Consider the following 25,796-nt stretch of genomic DNA (forward strand, 5'->3'; position numbering starts at 1 on the left):
TTCTCCATCTTGATCTTGTGATCATCGACGACATCGGCAACATGCAACTCCAATTCCATCTTCTCCCCCTCAATTCTTTTCAATTTTTCTTTCAAATACTCGTTTTCTCTTTCAACTAAATTTAACCTCTCGACAATAGGGTCGGTTGGAATTTCCGGTTCACAAACCTCCTAGACAAAAATATCTATGTCAACTTGATGGGCATAATTTGTCATAAACACGAAATGCAACAACTAGTTTTAAAAGAGAATATACCACATCCGAATCATAACAAGGACGAGGGCCGACGGGGACGGATATCAAAACCATGGCACTATGTATAACAAACAACGTATGGGTAAGATAATTATACGAGTAACTATATATCCAAATCACACAAACATCAATTTGGTAATGTAAAACATTCATGAACAAGAGGCTCACCACAAGGTGGTGCCGGCGACGGAACGGTGCGGGCGATCGACTGTGGTTACGACGGAGATTTAGAAGGCACTAAGTATACCACACCTACATATGCAAACTAAGTGTTAGTTTTGACCACAAATTGCATATAAATCAAATACTAGCACATATATTTTCTACCAAATTACTAAACTCATAAATTAATCACTATACAAAGCACTGCAAGAGCTAATCTAGCAATGAGAGATGAAAGGACAAAGTTGCTAACCTTTGTGATCATTTGAATGGATGGGGGCCTTCAAATCTTGACAAATTTTGGGCAAAATGTGTGATGAGCTCGAGAGGAAGAGGGGAAGAACAGAGAGGAGAGGGGAAAGGGGAAGAACAGAGCGAGCTCGGGTGGACGAAGGGTTTATGTAGGACGACCTTTAGTACCGGTCCGTGCCATGAACCGGTACTAAAGGTGCTGGAGGGGCCCCGGACTGACAACATCCTGCCACCACTCACTTTAGTACCGGTCCGTGGCACGAACCGGTGCTAAAGGTCGGCCAGGAACCGGTACTAATGAAAGCGGCTGGCTAGCTGTTGGAACCGGCGCTAATGCACACATTAGTGCGGGCTCAAAAGCAAACCAGCACTAATGTGCTTGACATTTGACCCTTTTTCTACTACTGCTAGCCCATCATGCTCAAACATTGATCCATTCATGAAACACACTCGAATATTAACTACACCCAATACTTACTCACGATCATATTACCTCCTAGTTGGTGCTTTTGTAAGAGAAGATGGAGACTCAAATTCAAAAAAATAAAAATTGCATAAAGTAAAAGAAAGGCCCTTCGTAGAGGGAAGTAGGGATTTGTAGAGGTGCCAGAGCTCAAAGCGAAAAATTAGAGATAAAAACATTTTGGGAGGTGTATCCATCCCACCAACGAAAACGACGCAGAGTTCCGAACACTTTCCATGCTAGATATGCCATAGGCGGTTCCCAAACAGAAAATAATGTTTATTCCTTTTTCCACCATTCTTTCACTTTCCATGGCTAGCCGTATCCATGGGTGCCTTCCATACCAACAGTTTCCAAGGAATTTATTATTCGACAACATAAAGTAAATTCATTTTTTGCATTTCGGGACTGGGAATCCCTAAAACCTTTGCCTTACTCTCGTGCAATGACAAGTGAATAAACACTCATTGTGAGAATAACACATCTAGCATGGAAAATATTAGCCACTCGTTACCGTTCCGTGAGCGAAACAAACACACAAAAGAGAAGTTTATTTTGAAAATTAGAGATGGCACATGCAAATTTGCTTAGAACGGCAAAAGAATACCGCATATAGGTAGATATAGTGGACTCATGTGGTAAAACTGGTTTAAAGGATTTTGGATGCACAAGTAGAGGTCATACTTGGTGCAAAATGAAGGCTAGCAAAAATATTGAGAAGCGACCAACCAAGAAACGAATAATTTCGTAAAGCAAGCATTAAGCATAATTAACACCGAATAATGCACCACAAGTAGGATATAATTTTCATTGCATGATTATTGACTTTCGTGCATGTATAGGAAATCACAAACCTTAACACTAATATTCTTACTAGAGCACATTTACTCATCAACATAACTCACATATCACATCATCATATCTCAAAACTATTACTAAGAATCAAGTTTACTTTGTCCAATGATCTTCATGACATATTTTCTTTCTTTATCTTTCTTGGATATCTATCACTTTGGGACTAATTTTCATGTGTTGCTTTTCATAAGCTCAAACAAATATAAGTGAAGATCATGAGCATAACAAATTTTCTTTCTCTCAAAATAATTTAAGTGAAGCAAGAGAGAATTTCTTTAAGATTTTACTAAATCTCAAATAAATCTAAGTGAAGCAAGAGAGAATTTCTTCAAAAATACTAAGCACACCCTGCTCAAAAAGATATAAGTGAAGCACTAGAGCAAGTCATAGCTCATAAAAGGTTTAAGTGAAGCATAGAGAGAAATTCTAACAAGTCATGATATAATTTTGGCTCTCTCAAATAGGTGTGTCCATCAAGGATTGATGACTTAAAACAGAAAATAAATCAAGCAAAGACACATATCATACAAGACGCTCCAAGCAAAACACATATCATGTGACGAATAAAAATATAGCCTCGAGTGAAATACCGATAGTTGTTGGAAGAAAGCGGGGATGCCACTCGGGGGCATCCCCAAGCTTAGTTGGTTGCTCATTCTTGGATAATAGCTTGGGATGCCGGGGCATCCCCAAGCTTAGGCTCTTATATCCTTCCTTCATCCATTGTAAGATAACCCAAAACTTGAAAACTTCAATCACACAAAACTCAACAAAACCTTCGTGAGATCCGTTAGTGTAAGAAAGCAAACCACTACTATAAGTGATGTATCAAACCAACTCATATTTTATTTTTTGTATTATATCTACTATATTCCAACTTTTCTATGGCAAAAACTCATCAAAGAAAACCATAGAGCCATCAAAATAAGCACACAACACAAAGAAAACAGAATCTGTCAAAACAGAACAGTCTGTAGTAATCTAGAACTTTCGAAAACTTCTGGAACTCCAATATTCTACCAAATTAGGACGACCAGGGTAATTTGTATATTAATCTTCTACAAAACGAATCAGGGCTTTTCTGTGATTTATGAAAATTATTTTCGTGAGCACAAAATTTCTGTCTTTTTCAGCAAGATTAAACAACTATTACACAAGAAGATCCAAAAGGCTTTACTTGGCACAAACACTAATTAAAACACAAAAAATACAATCATAACAGTAGCATAATTGTGTGAACACACAAGAACATAAAGCAAAAGGCAAAAATAAATTTTATTTATTGGGTTGCCTCCCAACAAGCGCTATAGTTTTACGCCCTTAGCTAGGCGTAAGGCAAGGATCTAAGTTTTGTCATCTTTGTCCAACTCTTCAATCAAACACTTAGAATCCCTCAAAGGTTTAGCATAAAGATTTTCAATAACAACACTCGTAGGAATAAATTCAAAGATTTCATTCTTGCAAAAAGGATCTCTTATCACTTCAACAAAATCAGGATGGATACAAATCATCTTAAGATCTCCTTTATTGCTATCACTAGAAGTTGCACCCTTGTTCTTGGATCTCCTACTCTTTACGGGAGTTTCCTCAATAATTTTAGTGGATGTAAAATCCGTGCTTAGATTACTAAAGATTTCTTCAAATTTATCAATCTGAGACGGGCTTTCTTCTATTATTTCATGGATTAAAGTACCTATCGGGGATATACCCCGCGGTGTGACCCGGCCGGAGATATGACCCAGCTGGGACTTGGAGTTTCATTGGTGATCCGACAGATTATAAGCCGGCAGATTGTAAGCCAGCGGACAGTTAAGCCAGATTGTAAGCCGACGGACAGTTAAGCCAGATTGTAAGCCAGTGGACAGTTAAGCCAGATTATAAGCCGGCAGATGGTAAACCAGATGGTAAGGCGGCAGATGGTAAGCCAGATGGTAAGTCAGATTGTAAGCCGGTAGACGTTAAGAAGCCCAAGACGTTAAGAAGCCCATGGTGAGAAGCCCATGGTAAGACGTCAGAATAGGTTAAGTCCTAATCCGAGTTTGACTCTACATGTAACCCGCCCCTTCAACTTATATAAGGAGGGGCGGGGCACCCCAAGGAAGAGGAGGAAGCGAAATAATCATTAAGGCTAGACACGACTAGGAGAGCGGTTTACGGCGGCTCCCTCGTGATGATAATGAGACCTAGCCACAAACAGCACGTCCATTGTTACCAGATGATGTTTCCCGTGGCCCGAAGCTGTCTAAACCCTTGTCTTGTGTTGCGTCTCTCGATTCCGATCAACCCCCCTCAAGCTACCACATAGATGCGTTGGCCTCACGACTAAGTCCTCACACTAGGACATCTGCCGTGACAATTCCACGACAGTTGGCACCCACCGTGGGGCCTGCGCACGGTGGTGATGAGTTCCTGAAGGGATCTCTCTCAGGGATCGAGAAGTTTGCAATTTTCCGGACGAAGAAGGGCCAGATTGGAAGAACTGGCATCAGTTTAAAGTTCCTCAGTCCAGATTTATCTGTGAGATTTAAGGTTCAAGAAAAATTAGGGTTGCGCCTGTGCATCACCATAAAGTCGCCAACGCCAATGTCTAGGGTTATAACCTGTTTTTTGCCGGCGTGTCAAGTCTCAATCTATAACCTGCCAAAATTGGCAGTTTGAGTCGCCGTTTCAATTAATGTTGGTTCATCGAGTAGTCATCAACAGCGACGGAGTGTTTTTCGGAGTGACTCAAGAGTTGAAAATTTGACTGCTACTAGTTTGACACGGATTCTGAGGGATACAGGAAAAAGAAAGTCGCCATCATCGGCCATTACCAAACCGATGCTTCCACGGCCAAGTCGCCGCTGGCAAAAATTACATCTGGAGACAAATCACCGTCGCCGTGAGCCGCCCTTGCCTCACTATGAGTTGTCTCCATCTGCCACTTCAAGTCACAGCCGACGCAGCCTCATCGTCGCTGTTGAGCCGCCAACACGGCAGGTCGCCAGCTGCATCTGAAACTATCGTCAACGAGCCGATATCAGACTTGGTTACGAACTCGGTTTCCGCCATCGAGTCGCCGTTGCACCAAGCCGGCCCAGTACCTCGTACAACCTTTGCTCCCAGGGCTGAGTCGCCCCTGCCCCCGGCTGATCATCTCCGTCACCACAAGCCGCCTGCATTGAGAACCGCCCCTGCGGCTATCCGAGTCATAGTTACCAAGTGACCCGCCTCGGCCTCGTTCCTGCATCCACCTCGCGCCGCCTCTGTCTTGAGCAGCCGCCAAGAAACGTTGTGTCCTTGCCTTAAGCCGCCGTCTCTGAGCCGGACTCCGCCTTCGTGAGGGGTTTCATCAAAGCGCCGTTCCCACCGCAGCCAACTGGTTGCTCGAACTCTTTGCGGACTCCCTGACCCGCCAGACCGCGTTCGGCCGCTGGAGTTGAGCCGCCCGGCCGTGCGGTCTCTGCAGCCGGCTGCCTTGTCCTGCGCGTGATCTTCCCTCGCTGGCTCTACCCTGTCCCGGGCGGCCGTTCTCTGCCGCCGCCGTGGTCCACTTCATCGACCCGCCGGCGTCTCTTCGACCGCCTGTCTCTAAGCTGCCGCCTCTATTACAGCCAAGCTGCCTCCGTTGCAGTGAGCCGCCGCGGGTGAGCCGCCGCCGTCGGGCTACTGTAAATCGCCTCTGCCGGAGCATACTACGAGTTGCCTCTGCTTGGGCCGTTCTACTGTGGCCGCGGGGGCATCTTCAGCCACCGGCCGCCCCGAGCCGGCTGAGCTCCGCCTCTGAGTCGCCGGATCCGGCCATGGTTCATCTCTGGCTCCCCCTTGACGTCCACGCTTCCATTCTTCGCCATGAGCTGTCCTGGCCGGGTTGTTCCGCTGTTTGCCGCTGAGCCTTATGGGCTTGAACCGGCCCCTGAGCCGCCATCGCTGTCGCCGTAATGATTCCGCAACGAGCCGCCCTTGTTGACTCGCCTCGCTGTATTTTGCCTGGCCGGCTTACTGCCTCGTTACTGGAACGCACGCCTGTTTCTTGAGCCGTCCTGCTCCGCCTCTGCCATGGCCAAGGTTCAGGCCGCTGCCGCGCCTCCAGGATCGCTAAGCCCCTCGCTGGCCCCGGCTCCTGTACGCCACCGTAGGATCCGCGATCTGCTAGCACCGCCCTGGCATATGTACGCAGGGTCACGAGCACATGTGCAAAGTGCTAGTGGTGTGCATCGGCTCAGGTGTTAATACCTGAGTACTGATCGATTTTGGAATAATTGGTCTGTGTGGTGGACAAATCAAATCCAAAGTACTTCAAATAGTATTCCAGTAGCACATAACGAAGGTGTTCTGCTTGAGTATTACTTCAACAGCTGCTACAGTCGCTGACTGATTGGCCGGAAGAAAAAACAGATCAAGTGCAACATACATGGGGAATCCGACAGCGTTGCTACCCTGTTGACTCATATCAGCTGGCCTTCTAGTCGCCAGTCCGCTGCTGCCGACCGGCCATTGCTGTGGCTTGCCGTGTTGTCAACCCGCCATCTGCCTCTGTCGTTGCCTCTGAGCCGCCCCCGATGATGTGGAACTGAGCCGGCGCCTCGGCCACACTGCTCTTGCACCTCCACGTGAAGACTGAGAGCATCTCCAGCCGTTGGCCCCTCAGGAGGCGCTAAAAATCGCCCCCGGGGATGCACCGGTGCTAACCGCGTGCTGGGGACGTGATGCCCCCCAGTCGCGGCGCCCATGTTTTTTTGAAAATTTAAATTTTGGCACAAACACGGCGCAAATTCAACCAAACTTCAGCGACTTCGTTCATATTTAAAATATTTTACAAAAAGCAAAAAAAAACGCTACTAGGCAGCTCCTCGCCGTCTCCCTCGCCGCTCCTCGCCGCCCGCCACCCTTGCATTTCTACATGCCGAGGAGGCTGTAGAACCGCGTGTAGTCGCTGCCGCCGTCGTCGTCGTCGCCTCCGCCGCGGCCGCCGTCACTGCTACAACCCTCCCCCGGTTGGCACGGCGGGTTGGACGGTCAGGGGGCGTCCTCGTCATCGTCGCTGTCGAGGATCATGACGCCGTGCTCGTCCTCGCGCCCACGTTTGCGGGCGGCTATCTCCTCAAGGGCCCGGCGCTGCCGGACCATCTCGTCACGGAGGTAGGCGTCCCGCGCCCACTGTAGGGCGTCCTCGTCGGAGAAGCTGCGCCGGGCTATCTCCTCGTACTCCGTGGGGAGGCCGGGCTCTGGCTTGGGCACGACGAGGACGAGGCGGCCAGAGGCGGGGGTGGAGTCACCGATGCGGACGCCGGAGCTACTGGTGCGCCGGCTTACAGGCGTGTCCTAGGGCTCCGGCTTGACGGGGCGGAGGCAGGGAGAGCCGGACGAGTGGCCGGACGAGGAGGGGGACGCCCCGGGCTCCGTGCGCCTCGGCGTCCACGAGCTCCCACGTCGGCGAGAGAAGGACGGGGGAGCGGGGTACTCCAGCCTCGGCGTGTTGCCGCCCTCGATGTACTCGAGGACGGCCTCCAGCGTGCGGCCGGGCACACCCCACCATCGGCGCCGCCCCTCAGAGTTGAGCCTTCCGGAGGGCACGACGCCGTTGGTGGCCTCGAGCTGCTCGGCGTGGCGGCGGCGGAAGTATGGCTCCCAGAGCGGGCTGTCGGGGACGTACCGTGGCCCTTCCCTCGCCGCCCGTGGCAGGGAGGCGTGGATACGCACGATCTCCGCACGCCGCACCGCCCCGGTGGTTGGTGGTGGCACCGGGACCCCACCGGCGCTGATTCTCCACGCCCCGGGCACCCGCATGTCTGGCGGGACCGGGTACTCGGCCTCGAAGAGGAGCCGAGCTTCGTCCTCGTGAAGGTGGCGGCAGCCGAAGCCGTTCGCCGCCGCGCCGTCGCCTGGGAAGCGCTCGGCCATGCTTTGGACTGGAGATGGCGAGAGGAGAGGGAGGAAGGGGGAGAAATGGCGCGTTGGCGGTGGAGACTCTGTGCGTGTCATCAGCGTGCTGGGGGTCGGCTTTATATAGGAGGAGGCGCCGCGCGTACGCGTGGCCGCCGCGTGTACGCGTGGCGGGCGAGGGGACGCGCGTCGTCCGGTCTTCACTGCGCCGCCCGTGAGGCATCAATGGAGGAGGCTGACCGGCGCGGTAGTGCGCGGCAGCTTTGGCATTGATTCGCCACGGGAAAGGAGGCGATGAGGACGACGAAGCGGCGAGAAGAGAGACGAGTCGCTGTCAAGGAGGGCCTGCGGCCCTTTCGTGCCAAAAACGATTCACCCGGCGCCCCCGAGCGCCCCCCTAGCGCGCCGGGTTCGGGTTGGGTCCGCCGGCGCCAATTTCGGCCCGAGCCGGCGAAAAATGGACCCTCGGGGGCGCGACTGGACCGATTTTTCGACGCTGGCGGCCGAAAAACCGCCTGGGGGCTTTGTTGAGGACGCGGCCGAAGATGCTCTCAGTCAGTCAAAACAATCGTTGGTTACAGATCATCAAGTATTTCAATTGAGCCACCTCATGTTTTGAGTTGCTCCCGAGCCGCCTCGCCGGTTTATTTCTTCTACTACAAACTGCCGTTATCGCTCACAAGCCGCCACCTCGTCAACCCGTTGTGGAGACAATGGGACGTGGCGATGAGCTTTCGAGCGTGCAGTCCTACAATGCCCTCGTTCTACTACGAGTGAAGCTACTGTTGTTGAATCACAGACAAAATCGGATCCACTACAGAGTTGGGTGCAGAATTAATACAGTAGATATGGAGTTTCTACGGTTCCCTTGGTTTTGCTGAAGAATTGCTTCTACGAGAATAGGCCACCACTGCGGTCAAACGAACCTGTGCTTGCGATGGAGTTTTGTTCAGGTGCAAAGCTTTACATACTGGCCTCTATGGAGCTGCATCCAATGGACGGGTTAAAAACTGCCGCTGAACTGACCGTGGGGTCAGCCGTTGCCTGCCAACGCAGCCTCACCTTCGAACCGATTGAGCCGCCACCCTCGCCAGTCGTGATAAGCCGTCTCAGCCGCTTCATATCGCTTGACCGGTGTAGCTGCAGTCTCGCCTTGCCATTGTGAGCCGCCCCGGCCATGGGCCGCCTGTGAGCCGCCACGTGCGGCATCACGTTGCTGATGACGATACCCCGCCGGCTCGCCACGGGGGCCTCCGCTGACATGCCCTGGCCCTTAGCCGCCTCCGCCTCGCCGCCCGCGCCGGGTGCGGCTACGACTCTCCACTGGCTACTACCGTGCCTCCACACTGTGTTGCCTTACTCCTGCTGCTGGTTGAAAGAGAGATAAGAAGAGACCGGTTGGAAGAAAAGTCAAGTGGCTGGATGTTTAAAAAAAATCATCGTAATGAGGGCTACATTATTCAAGTTGAGATTACATCAAATATGCAAGTCCCATGTCACTGCCAGCATGCACCATGGCACTTGGGGGCTAATGCAAGGTCATTTCTTACTTGCCTCATTGAATACCCGACTCATCACATCGTAATGAGCCGGCCCTTGGGAGCTACTAATTGTTCCTGTAAAAAATTTAAGGTACACAAGCCTTAATCCATTATATTGAAGGGTTCATTGCTCAGTTGGTAGAGTACAAAGTTCTTAACCTTATGGACGTGGGTTCAAGCCCTACGATGGAGGCTACATCATATGATGTTATTTTCAAATGAAGTATATATAAAGTCCCAGCTCTGTATTATCTTACTGAGCCGGCCCTTGGGGGCTAGACTGGTTGAAGTTTCCATGAGTATAAGGCAATTACAAGTCCCAGGTTGCTGCAAGCATGACAACCCGACACTTGGGGGCTACATATGTGGAATATTCAGTTTTGACTAGCGATTGATGAACAATCTGGCTTTCTTCAAGGTTGTAACATTTATATTGAAGCAAGTCTTAAGTGGTTACTACGCTCCCTTCATAAGACTTGGGGGCTACAAGTGATAGGCATATAAGGGAGGTACATTTTCAAAGCTTGATGTTAGCAACAATTATGACCCGGTGCCATCAATATTTACAAGTCGGCAATTTTGGCAATGATAAACCGGCAAGTTTTTTCATCTTCAAGCCGGCTGAAGGTCAGATGAGTATTTCAAAGACCAATATTTTTTAAGCATTGGGAGCTGAGTCAAATGAATTATTCTTCACAATTTTTCTCTGTGACAAACCAACGTCAGCAAATTGATTATGAAGCTGGCCTATTAACACGGATTTTCTAGACGAAGGAAATGCCAAGGAGTTAAGGATGATCAGGTGCCGGCTTACAAGAGTTCTTAACCCGGAGCATAATCTGTCAAAATTATTCTTGTGTTTGTTTTACAGGATCAATTTAACATGGATAAATTCAAATTAAACTGGGGGCTAATGTCGGGGATATACCCCACGGTGTGACCCGCCCGGAGATATGACCCGGTTGGGATTTGGTGTTTCATTGGTGACCCGGCAGATTATAAGCCGGCAGATTGTAAGCCGGCGGACAGTTAAGCCAGATTATAAGCCGGCGGACAGTTAAGCCAGATTGTAAGCCGGCGGACAGTTAAGCCAGATTATAAGCCGACAGATGGTAAGCCAGATGGTAAGCCGACAGATTGTAAGCCAGATGGTAAGCCAGATTGTAAGCCGGCAGATGATAAGAAGCCCAAGACGTTAAGAAGCCCATGGTGAGAAGTCCATGGTAAGACGTCAGAATAGGTTAAGTCCTAATCCGAGTTTGACTCTACATGTAACCCGCCCCTTCAACTTATATAAGGAGGGGCGGGGCACCCCAAGGGAGAGGAGGAAGCGAACTAATCATTAAGGCTAGACACGACTAGGAGAGCCAGTTTACGGCGGCTCCCTCGTGATGATAATGAGACCTATCCACAAACAACATGTAGGGTTGTTACCGGATGATGTTTCCCGAGGCCCGAAGCTGTTTAAACCCTTGTCTTGTGTTGCGTCTCTCGATTCCGATCAACCCCTCTCAAGCTACCACATAGATGCGTTGGCCTCACGACTAAGTCCTCACACTAGGACATCTGCCGTGACAATTCCACGACAGTATCCCTCTCTTTTAACAACTTAAAAATATCACCCGCTTTTGACCCAAGATTAGTTGCAAAATTATGCATCTTTTTATGTACAATTTCCATATGATCCTCAGTGAGCATTTTATTTTTGATAGCATCTAGTCTTTCCATAACATGCTCAAGAGTCAAAATTGTTTCATTAACCATAAGAGGTGGTGAGCCCACTAAATTTCCCATAGCATTAAGAGCATCAAAGGGAGGACTCATTAAGAAATTTCCACCGGTAATCATATCAAGGATGAATCTATACCAAGTGGTGATGCCAACATAAAAACAACGCAGAAGCACAACGGTAGATTGCTTACGGATAGATCTATTATGAGCATTGCAAATTCTGTACCAAGCATCTTTTAAACTTTCGCCTCCCCTTCGTTTAAAGTTGAGGACCTCGTCCTCAGGAGTGCAAGCAATAGAGGAAGAACTATCCATAATGGCAAACAAGAATGCACGCAAAAACAGACCCGACAAGAAAATGGCGAATAGAAAAAGAGTGGCGAATAAAACGGCAAATTTTTGTGAAGTGGGGGAGAGGAAAACGAGAGGCAAATGGCAAATAATGTAAATTGAAAGGAGATGAGATTTTTGATTAGGAACCTGGTTATGTTGAAGATCCTCCCCGGCAACGGCGCCAGAAATTCCCTTGATGATGTCCGCTAGGACTACGTCGGTATTTCCCCCAAGAGGAGAGGATGATGTAGCACAGTGACGGTAGGTATTTCCCTCAGTTATGAAACCAAGGTACTGAACCAGTAGGAGAACCAAGCAACAAAACTTAAACAGCCCCTGCACACAAATAACAACCACTCGCAACCCGACGTGTTAAAGGGGTTGTCAATCCCTTTCGGGTAACGGAACCAGAAATTGGCGAGGAGACGGGAGAAAATTGTAATAGATTGAAATAATAGATCGCAAATAAAATAAAGTGCAGCAAAGTATTTTTGTGTTTTTGGTTTAATAGATCTGAATAAAAACGCAAAGGAAAAGTAGACCGCAAGGCAAATATAGGAGAAAGAAGACCCGGGGGCCGTAGGTTTCACTAGTGGCTTCTCTCGAGAAAAATAGCAAACGGTGGGTGAACAAATTACTATTGGGCAATTGATAGAACTTCAAATAATTATGATGATATCCAGGCAATGATCATTACATAGGCATCACGTCCAAGATTAGTAGACCTACTCCTGCCTGCATCTACTACTATTACTCCACACATCGACCGCTATCCAGCATGCATCTAGTGTATTAAGTTCATGGAAAAATGGAGTAATGCAATAAGAACGATGACATGATGTAGACAAGATCCATTTATCTATTGCGGCAGATATTAGATCTCGTCTTTTCATCCTTAGTAGCAACGATACATACGTGTCGGTTCCCTTTCTGTCACTGGGATCAACCATCGTAAGATCGAACCCACTACCGGGCACCTGTTCCCATTGCAAGATAAATAGATCAAGTTGGCCAAACAAAACCCAAATATCGGAGAAGAAATACGAGGCTATAAGAGATCATGCATATAAGAGATCAAAGAAACTCAAATAACTTTCATGGATATAAAAAGATATGACATATCATAAACTCGAAGTTCATCGGATCCCAACAAACACACCGCAAAAGAGTTACATCATATGGATCTCCAAGAGACCATTGTATTGAGAATCAAAAGTAAGCCATCTAGCTACTAAGTACGGACCCGAAGGTCTACAAAGAACTACTCACGCATCATCGGAGAGGCACCAATGGAAGTGGTGAACACCTTCGTGATGGTGTCTAGATTGGATCTGGTGGTTCTGGACTCTGCGACGGCTGGATGAATATTTCGTCGACTCCCCTAGGGTTTCTGGAATATTGGGGTATTTATAGAGCAAAGAGGCGGTCCGAGGGGCACCCGAGGTGGGCACAACCCACCAGGGCGCGACTGGGCCTCCTGGCGCGCCCTGGTGGGTTGTGCCCCCTCGGGGCACCCCCTAGGTGCAACCAGGCCCCATTGCCTTCCTTCTGGCCCATAAAAAATCATCGTGGAGTTTCGTGGCATTTGGAATCCGTTCGATATTGATTTCCTGCGATGTAAAAAAACATGGAAAAAACAACAACTTGCACTTGGCACTATGTCAATAGGTTAGTACCAAAAAATGATATAAAATGACTATAAAATGATTATAAAACATCCAAGATTGATAATAAAACAGCATGGAACAATCAAAAATTATAGATACGTTGGAGACGTATCAATGCCAAGTCGATGCGATGGCACAGAGAACACCGTAAGAAAGACGGGAAGTTGAGAGTACCCGCTGACGTGTCGCAGTGGCGAAAAATTGGGAGAAAGTACTGGGAGGACTTTGCAGGTGACACAAGGAACGTATGGTTTGGTCTAAGCGCAGATGGCATTAATCGTTTTGGGGAGCAGAGCAGCAACCATATCACCTGGTCTGTGACTCTATGCATGTATAACTTGTCGGGGAATGTAGTATTTCAAAAAATTTCCTACGATCACGCAAGACCTATCTAGGAGATGCATAGCAACGAGACAGGAGAGTGTGTCCACATACCCTCGTAGACCGAAAGCGGAAGAGTTTAGTAACGCGGTTGATGTAGTCGAACGTCTTCACGATCCAACCGATCCAAGTATCGAACGTACGGTACCTCCCTGTTCTGCACACGTTCAGCACGATGATGTCCCTCGAGCTCTTGATCCAGTTGAGGACGAGGGAGAGTTTCGTCAGCACGACGGTGTGGCGACGGTGATGATGAAGTTACCGGCGCAGGGCTTTGCCTAAGCACTACGACGATATGACCGAGGTGTTAAACTGTGGAGGGGGCACCGCACACGGCTAAGACAATTGATCTTGTGTCTTCTAGGGTGCCCCCTGCCTCCGTATATAAAGGAGGAGAGGGGGAGGCCAGCCAACCCCTATAGGGCGCGCCAAGAGAGAGGAGTCCTACTAGGACTCCAAGTCCTAGTAGGATTCCACTTGGTGGAAGGGGGAAGAAGGAAGGGAGAGGGAGAGGGAGAGGGAAAGGGGGGCCGCGCCCCTCCCCTAGTCCTATTCGGACTCCCCATGGGGGTGGGTGCCACCTCCTCGTGGTCTGCCCTCTCTCTCCCCTAAGGCCCATGTTGGCCCATTACTTGCCCAGTGGGTTCCGGTAACCCCTCCGGCACTCTGTTTTTACCCGGTACCTCTCGGAACTCTTCCGATCATCTTCTTTAGAGTTCCGTGCAACTACTGATGCCGATTGGGCCTTCAGATAGGTGCTCAACTACAGGCTTATCTATTTTATGGGGAGACGAGACACTATCTTGGATGAGATAAAAGCAATAGACAGTTGCTCCTTCCACTGCCGAAGCGGAGTACCGTGCCATGGCACACTACTAGATAGATTGTATGGCTCCGTTGGTGACTTTCTGATCGCGGGTTTCATTTGAAAAACCCCAACGCCATTCATCTTGTGTCAAATCCGGTCTTTCATGCAAGAGTTGGTGTCCGAATAACATCGTCCAATATATCATTCTTTATGTCTCGACCATTTCGAGACTCCGCGTCATGTCGGTGATCTCATCCGGGACTCCGAACAAACTTCGGTCATCAAATCACATAACTCACAATACAAATTGTCATTGAACGTTAAGCGTGCGGACCCTACGGGTTCGAGAACTATGTAGACATGACCGAGGCACATCTCCGGTCAATAACCAACAACTGAACCTGGATGCTCATATTGGCTCCTACATATTCTACAAAGATCTTTATCGTTCAAACCTCATAACAACATACGTTGTTCCCTTTGTCATCGGTATGTTACTTGCCCGAGATTCGATCGTCGGTATCCTCATACCTAGTTCAATCTCGTTATCGGCAAGTCTCTTTACTCGTTCTGTAATGCATTATCCTGCAACTAACTCATTAGTCACATTGCTTGCAAGGCTTATAGTGATGTGCATTACCGAGAGGGCCCAGAGATACCTCTCCGATACACGGAGTGACAAATCCTAATCTTGATCTATGCCAACTCAACAAACACCTTCGAAGACACCTGTAGAGCATCTTTATAATCACCCAGTTACGTTGTGACGTTTGATAGCACACAAGGTGTTCCTCCGGTATTCGGGAGTTGCATAATCTCATAGTCAGAGGAACATGTATAAGTCATGAAGAAAGCAATAGCAATAAAACTAAACGATCATTATGCCAAGCTAACGGAAGGGTCTTGTCGATCATATCGTTCTCTAATGATGTGATCCCGTTCATCAAATGACAACACATGTCTATGGCTAGGCAACTTAACCATCTTTGATTAACGAGCTAGTCAAATAGAGGCATACTAGGGACACACAATTTGTCTATGTATTCACACATGTACTAAGTTTTCGGTTAATACAATTCTAGCATGAATAATAAACATTTATCATGATATAAGGAAATATAAATAACAACTTTATTATTGCCTCTAGGGCATATTTTCTTCAGTCTCCCACTTGCACTAGAGTCAATAATCTAGATTCATAGTAATGATTCTAACACCCATGGAGTATTGGTGCTGATCATGTTTTGCTCGTGGAAGAGGCTTAGTCAACGGGTCTGCAACATTCAGATCCGTATGTATTTTGAAAACTTCTATGTCTCCCTCCTTGACTAGATCGCGGATGGAATTGAAGCATCTCTTGATGTGCTTGGTTCTCTTGTGAAATCTGGATTCCTTCGCCAAGGCAATTGCTCCAGTATTATCACAAAGGATTTTCATTGGACCCGATGCACTAGGTATGACACCTAGATCGGATATGTACTCCTTCATCCAGACTCCTTCATTTGCTGCTTCCGAAGCAACTATGTATTCCGCTTCACACATAGATCCCGCCACGATGCTCTGCTTAGAACTGCACCAACTGACAGCTCCACCGTTCAATATAAACACGTATCCGGTTTGCGACTTAGAGTCATCCGGATCAGTGTCAAAGCTTGCATCGACGTAACCATTTATGACGAGCTCTTTGTCACCTCCATAAACGAGAAACATATCCTTAGTCCTTCTCAGGTATTTTAGGATGTTCTTGACCACTGTCCAGTGATCCGCTCCTGGATTACTTTGGTACCTCCCGACTATACTTATAACAAGGCACTCATCTGGTCTAGTACACAACATTGCATACATAATAGAACCTACGGCTGAGGCATAGGGAATGACTTTCATTTTCTCTCTATGTTCTACAGTGGTCGGGCATTGAGTCTAACTCAACTTCACACCTTGTAACACAGGCAAGAACCCTTTCTTTGACTGATCCATTTTGAACTTCTTCAAAACTTTATCAAGGTATGTGCTTTCTGAAAGTCCAATTAAGCATCTTCATCTATCTCTATAGATCTTGATGCCCAATATATAAGTAGCTTCATCGAGGTCTTTCCTTGAAAAATTCTTATTCAAGTATCCTTTTATGCTATTCAGAAATTCTGTATCATTTCCAATCAATAATATGTCATCCACATATAATATTAGAAATGCTACAGAGCTCCCACTCACTTTCTTGTAAATACAGGCTTCTCCTAAAGTCCGTATAAAACCATATGCTTTGATCACACTATCAAAGCGTATTCCAACTCTGAGAGGCTTGCACCAGTCCATAAATGGATCGCTGGAGCTTGCACACTTTGTTAGCACCTTTAGGATCGACAGAACCTTCTGGTTGCATCATATACAACTCTTCTTTAAGATATCCATTAAGGAATGCAGTTTTGACATCCATTTGCCTGATTTCATAATCATAAAATGCGGCAATTGCTAACATGATTCGGACAGACTTAAGCATCGCTACGGGTGAGAAGGTCTCATCGTCGTCAACTCCTTGAACTTGTCGAAAACCTTTCACAACAAGTCAAGCTTTGTAGACAGTAACATTACCGTCAGCATCAGTCTTCTTCTTGAAGATCCATTTATTCTCCATGGCTTGCCGATCATCGGGCAAGTCAACCAAAGTCCACACTTTGTTCTCATACATGGATCCCATCCCAGATTTCATGGCTTCAAGCCATTTCACGGAATCTGGTAACATGACATCCAGAATAGGATTACTGTACCACTATGGTGCGGAATGTACTCTGGTTGGCCTACGAGGTTCGGTAGTAACTTGATCATTGCTTCCTCATAGTTCGTAGGTTCGTCATGGTCTAGTAACATGACATCCAGAATAGGATTACTGTACCACTATGGTGCGGAATGTACTCTGGTTGGCCTACGAGGTTCGGTAGTAACTTGATCTGAAGTTTCATGATCATCATCATTAACTTCCTCACTAATTGGTTTAGGAATCACCGGAACTGATTTCTGTGATGAACTACTTTCCAATTCGGGAGAAGGTACAATTACCTCATCAAGTTCTACTTTCCTCCCACTCACTTCTTTCAAGAGAAACTCCTTCTCTAGAAAGGATCCATTCTTAGCAACGAATATTTTGCCTTCGGATCTTTGATAGAAGGTGTACCCAACAGTCTCCTTTGGGTATCCTATGAAGACACATTTCTCCGATTTGGGTCCGAGCTTATCAGGTTGAAGCTTTTTCACATAAGCATCGCAACCCCAAACTTTAAGAAATGACAGCTTAGGTTTCTTGCCAAACCACAGTTCATATGGTGTCGTCTCAACGGATTTAGATGGTGCCCTATTTAACGTGAATGCAGCCGTCTCTAAAGCATAACCCCAAAAGTCATAAGTATGAAATTATTCCACATTGTTTTAAATGAAGACCAAACTCATAACTCAAATATTCTCCTCCATGATCAGATCGTAGAAACTTTATTTTCTTGTTACGATGATTTTCCACTTCACTTTGAAATTCTTTGAACTTTTCAAATGTCTCAGACTTATGTTTCATTAAGTAGATATACCCATATCTGCTCAAATCATCTGTGAAGGTTAGAAAATAATGATACCTGCCGCGAGCCTCAACAGTCATTGGACCGCATACATCAGTATGTATTATTTCCAATAAGTCAGTTGCTCGCTCCATTGTTCCGGAGAACGGAGTTTTAGTCATCTTGCCCATAAGGCATGGTTCACAAGTATCAACTGATTCATAATCAAGTCATTCCAAAAGCCCATGAACATGGAGTTTATTCATGCGCTTTACACCAATATGACCTAAACGGCAGTGCCACAAATAAGTTGTACTGTCATTATTAACTTTGCATCTTTTGGCTTCAATATTATGAATATGTGTATCACTACAATCAAGATTCAACAGAAATAGACCACTCATCAAGGGTGCATGACCATAAAAGATATTACTCATACAAATAGAACAACCATTATTCTCTAATTTAAATGAATAACCGTATCGCATCAAAAAAGATCCAGATATTGAAGGAAATATGCCCTAGAGGCAATAATAAAGTTATTATTTATTTCCTTATTTCATGATAAATGTTTATTATTCATGCTAGAATTGTATTAACCGAAAACATAATACATGTGTGAATACATAGACAAACATAGTGTCACTAGTATGCCTCTACTTGACTAGCTCGTTAATCGAAGATGGTTGAGTTTCCTAGCCATGGACATGAGTTGTCATTTGATTAGCGGGATCACATGACTTGAACCATTCCGCTAGCTTAGCACTTGATCGTTTAGTATGTTGCTATTGCTTTCTTCATGACTTATACATGTTCCTATGACTATGAGATTATGCAACTCCCGTTTACCGGAGGAACACTTTGTGTGCTACCAAACGTCACAACGTAACTAGGTGATTATAAAGGTGCTCTACAGGTGTCTCCGAAGGTACTTGTTGAGTTGGCGTATTTCGAGATTAGGATTTGTCACTCCGATTGTGGGAGAGGTATCTCTGGGCCCTTAATGCACATCACTATAAGCCTTGCAAGCATTGTAACTAATGAGTTAGTTGCGAGATGTTGTATTACGGAACGAGTAAAGAGACTTGCCGGTAACGAGATTGAACTAGGTATTGAGATACCGACGATCGAATCTCGGGCAAGTAACATACCGATGACAAAGGGAACAACGTATGTTGTTATGTGGTTTGACCGATAAAGATCTTCGTAGAATATGTAGGAGCCAATATGAGCATCCAGGTTCCGCCATTGGTTATTGGCCGGAGACGTGTCTCGGTCATGTCTACATAGTTCTCGAACCCGTAGGGTCCGCACGCTTAACGTTCGGTGACGATTTGTATTATGAGTTTATGTGTATTGATGTACCGAAGGTAGTTCGGAGTCCCGGATGAGATCGGGGACATGACGAGGAGTCTCGAAATGGTCGAGACGTAAAGATAGATATATTGGACGACTATATTCGGACACCGGAAGTGTTCCGAGTGGTTTCGGAGAAAAACCGGAGTACCGAGGGGTTACCGGAACCCCCCGGGGAGTTAATTGGGCCTCATGGGCCTTAGTGGGAGAAGAGGAGGGGCGGCTAGGGTAGCCGTGCGCCCCCTCCCCCTCTAGTCCGAATTGGACAAGGAGGGGGGCGGCGCCCCCCTTTTTCCTTCTCCTCCTCTCTCCCTTCCTTCCCTCTCCTACTCCAACAAGGAAAAGGAAGAGTCCAACTCCCGGTGGGAGTAGGACTCCCCCCTTGGCGCGCCCTCCTCCTGGCCGGCCGCTTCCCCCCTTGCTCCTTTATATACGGGGGCAGGGGGCACCTCTAGACACACAAGTTGATCTGTTGATCTCTCTCAGCCGTGTGCGGTGCCCCCCTCCACCATATTCCACCTTGATCATATCGTAGAGGTGCTTAGGCGAAGCCCTGCGTCAGTAGCAACATCATCACCGTCATCACGCCGTCGTGCTGACGGAACTCTCCCGTGAAGCTCTGCTGGATCGGAGTTCGCGGGACGTCATCGAGCTGAACGTGTGCTGAACTAAGAGGTGCCGTACATTCGGTACTTGGATCGGTCGATCGTGAAGACGTACGACTACATCAACCGCGTTGTGCTAACGCTTCCACTTTCAGTCTACGAGGGTACATAGACACACTCTCCCCTCTCGTTGCTATGCATCACCATGATCTTGCGTGTGCGTAGGAATTTTTTTGAAATTACTACGTTCCCCAACAGTGGCATCCGAGCCAGGTTTATGCGTAGATGTTATATGCACGAGTAGAACACAAGTGAGTTGTGGGCGATACAAGTCATACTGCTTACCAGCATGTCATACTTTGGTTCGGCAGTATTGTTGGATGAAGCGGCCCGGACCGACATTACGCGTACGCTTACGCGAGACTGGTTCTACCGACGTGCTTTGCACACAGGTGGCTGGCGGGTGTCAGTTTCTCCAACTTTAGTTGAACCGACTGTGGCTACACCCGGTCCTTGAGAAGGTTAAAACAACACTAACTTGACGAACTATCGTTGTGGTTTTCATGCGTAGGTAAGAACGGTTCTTGCTCAGCCCGTAGCAGCCACGTAAAACTTGCAACAACAAAGTAGAGGACGTCTAACTTGTTTTTGCAGGGTATGTTGTGATGTGATAGGGTCAAGGCATGATGCTATATTTTATTGTATGAGATGATCTGAAGGAAATATGCCCTAGAGGCAATAATAAAGTTATTATTTATTTCCTTATATCATGATAAATGTTTATTATTCATGCTAGAATTGTATTAACCGGAAACATAATACTTGTGTGAATATATAGACAAACAGAGTGTCACTAGTATGCCTCTACTTGACTAGCTCGTTAATCAAAGATGGTTAAGTTTCCTAACCATAGACATGAGTTGTCATTTGATTAACGGGATCACATGATTAGGAGAATGATGTGATTGACCTGACCCATTCCGTTAGCTTAGCACTCGATCTTTTAGTATTCTGCTATTGCTTTCTTCATGACTTATACATGTTCCTATGACTATGAGATTATGCAACTCCCGTTTACCGGAGGAACACTTTGTGTGCTACCAAACGTCACAACGTAACTGGGTGATTATAAAGGTGCTCTACAGGTGTCTCCAAAGGTACTTGTTGGGTTGGCGTATTTCGAGATTAGGATTTGTCACTCCGATTGTTGGAGAGGTATCTCTGGGCCCACTTGGTAATGCACATCACTATAAGCCTTGCAAGCGTTGCAACTAATGAGTTAGTTGCGGGATGATGTATTACGAAACGAGTAAAGAGACTTGCCGGTAACGAGATTGAACTAGGTATTGAGATACCGACGATCGAATCTCGGGCAAGTAACATACCGATGACAAAGGGAACAACGTATGTTGTTATGCGGTCTGACCGATAAAAGATCTTCGTAGAATATGTAGGAGCCAATATGGGCATCCAGGTCCCGCTATTGGTTATTGACCAGAGAGGTGTCTCGGTCATGTCTACATAGTTCTCGAACCCGTAGGGTCCGCACGCTTAACATTCGTTGACGATATAGTACTACGAGTTATGTATGTTGGTGACCGAATGTTGTTTGGAGTTTTGGATGAGATCACGGATATGACGAGGAACTCCGGAATGGTCCGGAAGTAAAGATTGATATGTGGATAGTAGTGTTTGATCTCTGGAAAGGTTCCGGAATCCATCGGAAGGGGTTCCGGATGTTTCCCGAAATGTTTGGGCACGAGAACACTTTATCTGGGCCAGAAGGGAAAGCCCACGAGGTTTTTGGAAAGCGCAAAAGGAAGTTTTGCGGAGTCCAGGGGCCAGACGCTAGGGTCCTTGGCGTCTGGGTCCAGACGCCGGGAACCCTGGCGTCTGGCCCTGGAGTCCGAGAAGGACTCTTGCCTTTCGGGTGAAACCGACTTTGTGGAGGCTTTTACTCCAAGTTTCGACCCCAAGGCTCAACATATAAATAGAGGGGTAGGGCTAGCACCCAAGACACATCAAGAAACACCAAGCCGTGTGCCGGCAACCCCGTCCCATCTAGTTTATCCTCCGTCATAGTTTTCGTAGTCCTTAGGAGAAGCCCTGCGGAGATTGTTCTTCACCAACACCGTCACCACGCCGTCGTGCTACCGGAACTCATGTACTACTTCGCCCCTCTTGCTAGATCGAGAAAGGCGAGGACGTCACCGAGATGAACGTGTGCAGAACTCGGAGGTGCCGTGCGTTCGGTACTTGGATCGGTCGGATCGTGAAGATGTACGACTACATCAACCGCGTTCATAAAACGCTTCCGCTTACGGTCTACGAGGGTACGTAGACAACACTCTCCCCTCTTGTTGCTATGCATCACCATGATCTTGCGTGTGCGTAGGATTTTTTTTGAAATTACTACGTTCCCCAACAGTGGCATCCGAGCCTGTTTTATGCGTAGATGTTATATGCACGAGTAGAACACAAGTGAGTTGTGGGCGATACAAGTCATACTGCTTACCAGCATGTCATACTTTGGTTCGGCGGTATTGTTGGATGAAGCGGCCCGGACCGACATTATGCGTACGCTTACGCGAGACTGGTTCTACTGACGTGCTTTGCACACAGGTGGCTGGTGGGTGTCAGTTTCTCCAACTTTAGTTGAACCGAGTGTGGCTACGCCCGGTCCTTGAGAAGGTTAAAACAGCACTAACTTGACGAACTATCGTTGTGGTTTTGATGCGTAGGTAAGTACGGTTCTTGCTCAGCCCGTAGCAGCCACGTAAAACTTGCAACAACAAAGTAGAGGACGTCTAACTTGTTTTTGCAGGGTATGTTGTGATGTGATATGGTCAAGGCATGATGATAAATTTTATTGTATGAGATGATCATGTTTTGTAACCGAGTTATCGGCAACTAGCAGGAGCCATATGGTTGTCGCTTTATTGTATGCAATGCAATCGCCCTGTAATGCTTTACTTTATCACTAAGCAGTAGCGATAGTCGTAGAAGCATAAGTTGGCGAGACGACAACGATGCTACGATGGAGATCAAGGTGTCGCGTCGGTGACGATGCTGATCATGACGGTGCTTTGAAGATGGAGATCACAAGCACAAGATGATGATGGCCATATCATATCACTTATATTGATTGCATGTGATGTTTATCTTTTATGCATCTTATCTTGCTTTGATTGACGGTAGCATTATAAGATAATCTCTCACTAAATTATCAAGGTATAAGTGTTCTCCCTGAGTATGCACCGTTGCGAAAGTTCTTCGTGTTGAGACACCACGTGATGATCGGGTGTGATAGGCTCTACGTTCAAATATAACGGGTGCAAAACAGTTGCACACGCGGAATACTCAGGTTAAACTTGACGAGCCTAGCATATGCAGATATGGCCTCGGAACACTGAGACCGAAAGGTCAAGCGTGAATCATATAGTAGATATGATCAACATAATGATGTTCACCACTGAAAACTACTCCATCTCACGTGATGATCGGACATGGTTTAGTTGATTTGGATCACGTGATCACTTAGATGATTAGAGAGATATCTATCTAAGTGTGAGTTCTTAAGTAATATGATTAAATTGAACTTAAATTTATCATGAACTTAGTCCTGGTAGTATTAGCATATCTATGTTGTAGATCAATAGCTCGCGTTGTTGCTTCCCTATGTTTATTTTGATATGTTCCTAGAGAAAAACTATGTTGAAAGATGTTAGTAGCAATGATGCGGATTGTATCCGTGATCTAAGGATTATTCTCATTGCTGCACAGAAGAATTATGTCCTTGATGCACCGCTAGGTGACAGACCTATTGCAGGAGCAAATGCAGACGTTATGAATGTTTCGCTAGCTCAATATGATGACTACATGATAGTTTAGTGCACCATGCTTAATGGCTTAGAATCGGGACTTCAAAGACGTTTTGAACGTCATGGACCATATGAGATGTTCCAGGAGTTGAAGTTAATATTTCAAGCAAATACCCGAGTTGAGAGATATGAAGTCTCCAACAAGTTCTATAGCTAAAAGATGGAGGAGAATAGCTCAAGCAGTGAGCATATGCTCAGATTGTCTGGGTAGTACAATCGCTTGAATCAAGTGGGAGTTAATCTTACAGATAAAATAGTGATTGACAGAATTCTCTAGTCACCATCACCAAGTTAGTAGAACTTCGTGATGAACTATAATATGCAAGGGATGACGAAAGTAATTCCCGAGCTCTTCGCGATGCTGAGATCAGCGAAGGTAGAAATCAAGAAAAGATCATCAAGTGTTGATGGTTAACAAGATCACTAGTTTCAAGAAAAAGGCAAAGAGAAAGAAGGGGAACTTCAAGAAGAATGGCAAGCAAGTTTCTGCTCAAGTGAAGAAGCCCAAGTTTGGACCTAAGCCTGATACTGAGTGCTTCTACTACAAAAAGGACTGGTCACTGGAAGCGGTACTACCCCAAACAATTGGCGGATAAGAAGGATGGCAAAGTGAACAAAAGTATATTTGATATACATGTTATTGATGTGTACTTTACTAGTGTTTATAGCAACCCCTCGGTACTTGATACTGGTTCAGTTGCTAAAGAGTAGTAACTCGAAACGGGAGTTGTATAATGAACAGAAACTAGTTAAGGATGAAGTGACGATGTGTATTGGAAGTGGTTCCAAGATTGATATGATCATCATCGCACACTCCCTATACTTTCGGGATTAGTGTTGAACCTAAATAAGTGTTATTTGGTGTTTGCGTTGAGCATGAAAATGATTTGATCATGTTTATTGCAATACAGTTATTCATTTAAGTTAGAGAACAATTGTTGTTCTGTTTACATGAATAAAACCTTATATGGTTACACACCCAATGAAAATGGTTCGTTGGATCTCGATCGTAGTGATACACATATTCATAATATTGAAGCCAAAAGATGCACAGTTAATAATGATAGTGCAACATATTTGTGGCACTGCCGTTTAGGTCATATTGGTGTAAAGCGCATGAAGAAACTTCATGCTGATGGGCTTTTGGAATCACTTGATTACGAATCACTTGATGCTTGCGAACCATGCCTCTTGGGCAAGATGACTAAAACGCCGTTCTCCGGAACAATGGAGCGAGCAACAGATTTGTTGGAAATCATACATACTGATGTATGTGGTTCGATGAATATTGAGGCTCGCGGCAGGTATCGTTATTTTCTGACCTTCGCGGATGATTTGAGCAGATATGGGTATATCTACTTGATGAAACATAAAGTCTGAAACATTTGAAAAGTTCATATAATTTCAGAGTGAAGTGGAAATCATCGTAACAAGAAAAATAAAGTTTCTATGATCTGATCGTGGAGGAGCATATTTGAGTTATGAGTTTGGTCTTCATTTGAAACAATGCGGAATAGTTTCGCAACTCACGCCACCTAGAACACCACAGCGTAATGGTGTGTCCGGACGTCATAACCGTACTTTATTAGATATGGTGCGATCTATGATGTTTCTTACTGATTTACCACTATAGTTTTGGGGTTATGCATTAGAGACAGCTGCATTCACGTTAAAAAATGGGCACCATCTAAATCCGTTGAGACGACACCGTATGAATTGTGGTTTGGCAAGAAACCAAAGTTGTTGTTTCTTAAAGTTTGAGGTTGTGATGCTTATAAGAAAAAAGTTTCATCCTGATAAGCTCAAACTCAAATCGGAGAAATGTGTCTTCATAGGATACCCAAAGGAGATAGTTGGGTACACCTTCTATCACAGATCCGAAGGCAAGATATTCGTTGCTAAGAATGGATCCTTTCTAGAGAAGGAGTTTCTCTCGAAAGAAGTGAGTGGGAGGAAAGTAGAACTTGATGAGGTAACTGTACCTGCTCCCTTATTGGAAAGTAGTTCCTCACAGAAATCTGTTTCTGTGACTCCTACACCAATTAGTGAGGAAGCTAATGATGATGATCATGTAACTTCAGATCAAGTTACTACCTTACCTC

This window comes from Aegilops tauschii, chromosome 7, assembly GCF_002575655.3.
Source record: "Aegilops tauschii subsp. strangulata cultivar AL8/78 chromosome 7, Aet v6.0, whole genome shotgun sequence".
Classification (NCBI taxonomy): domain Eukaryota; kingdom Viridiplantae; phylum Streptophyta; class Magnoliopsida; order Poales; family Poaceae; genus Aegilops; species Aegilops tauschii.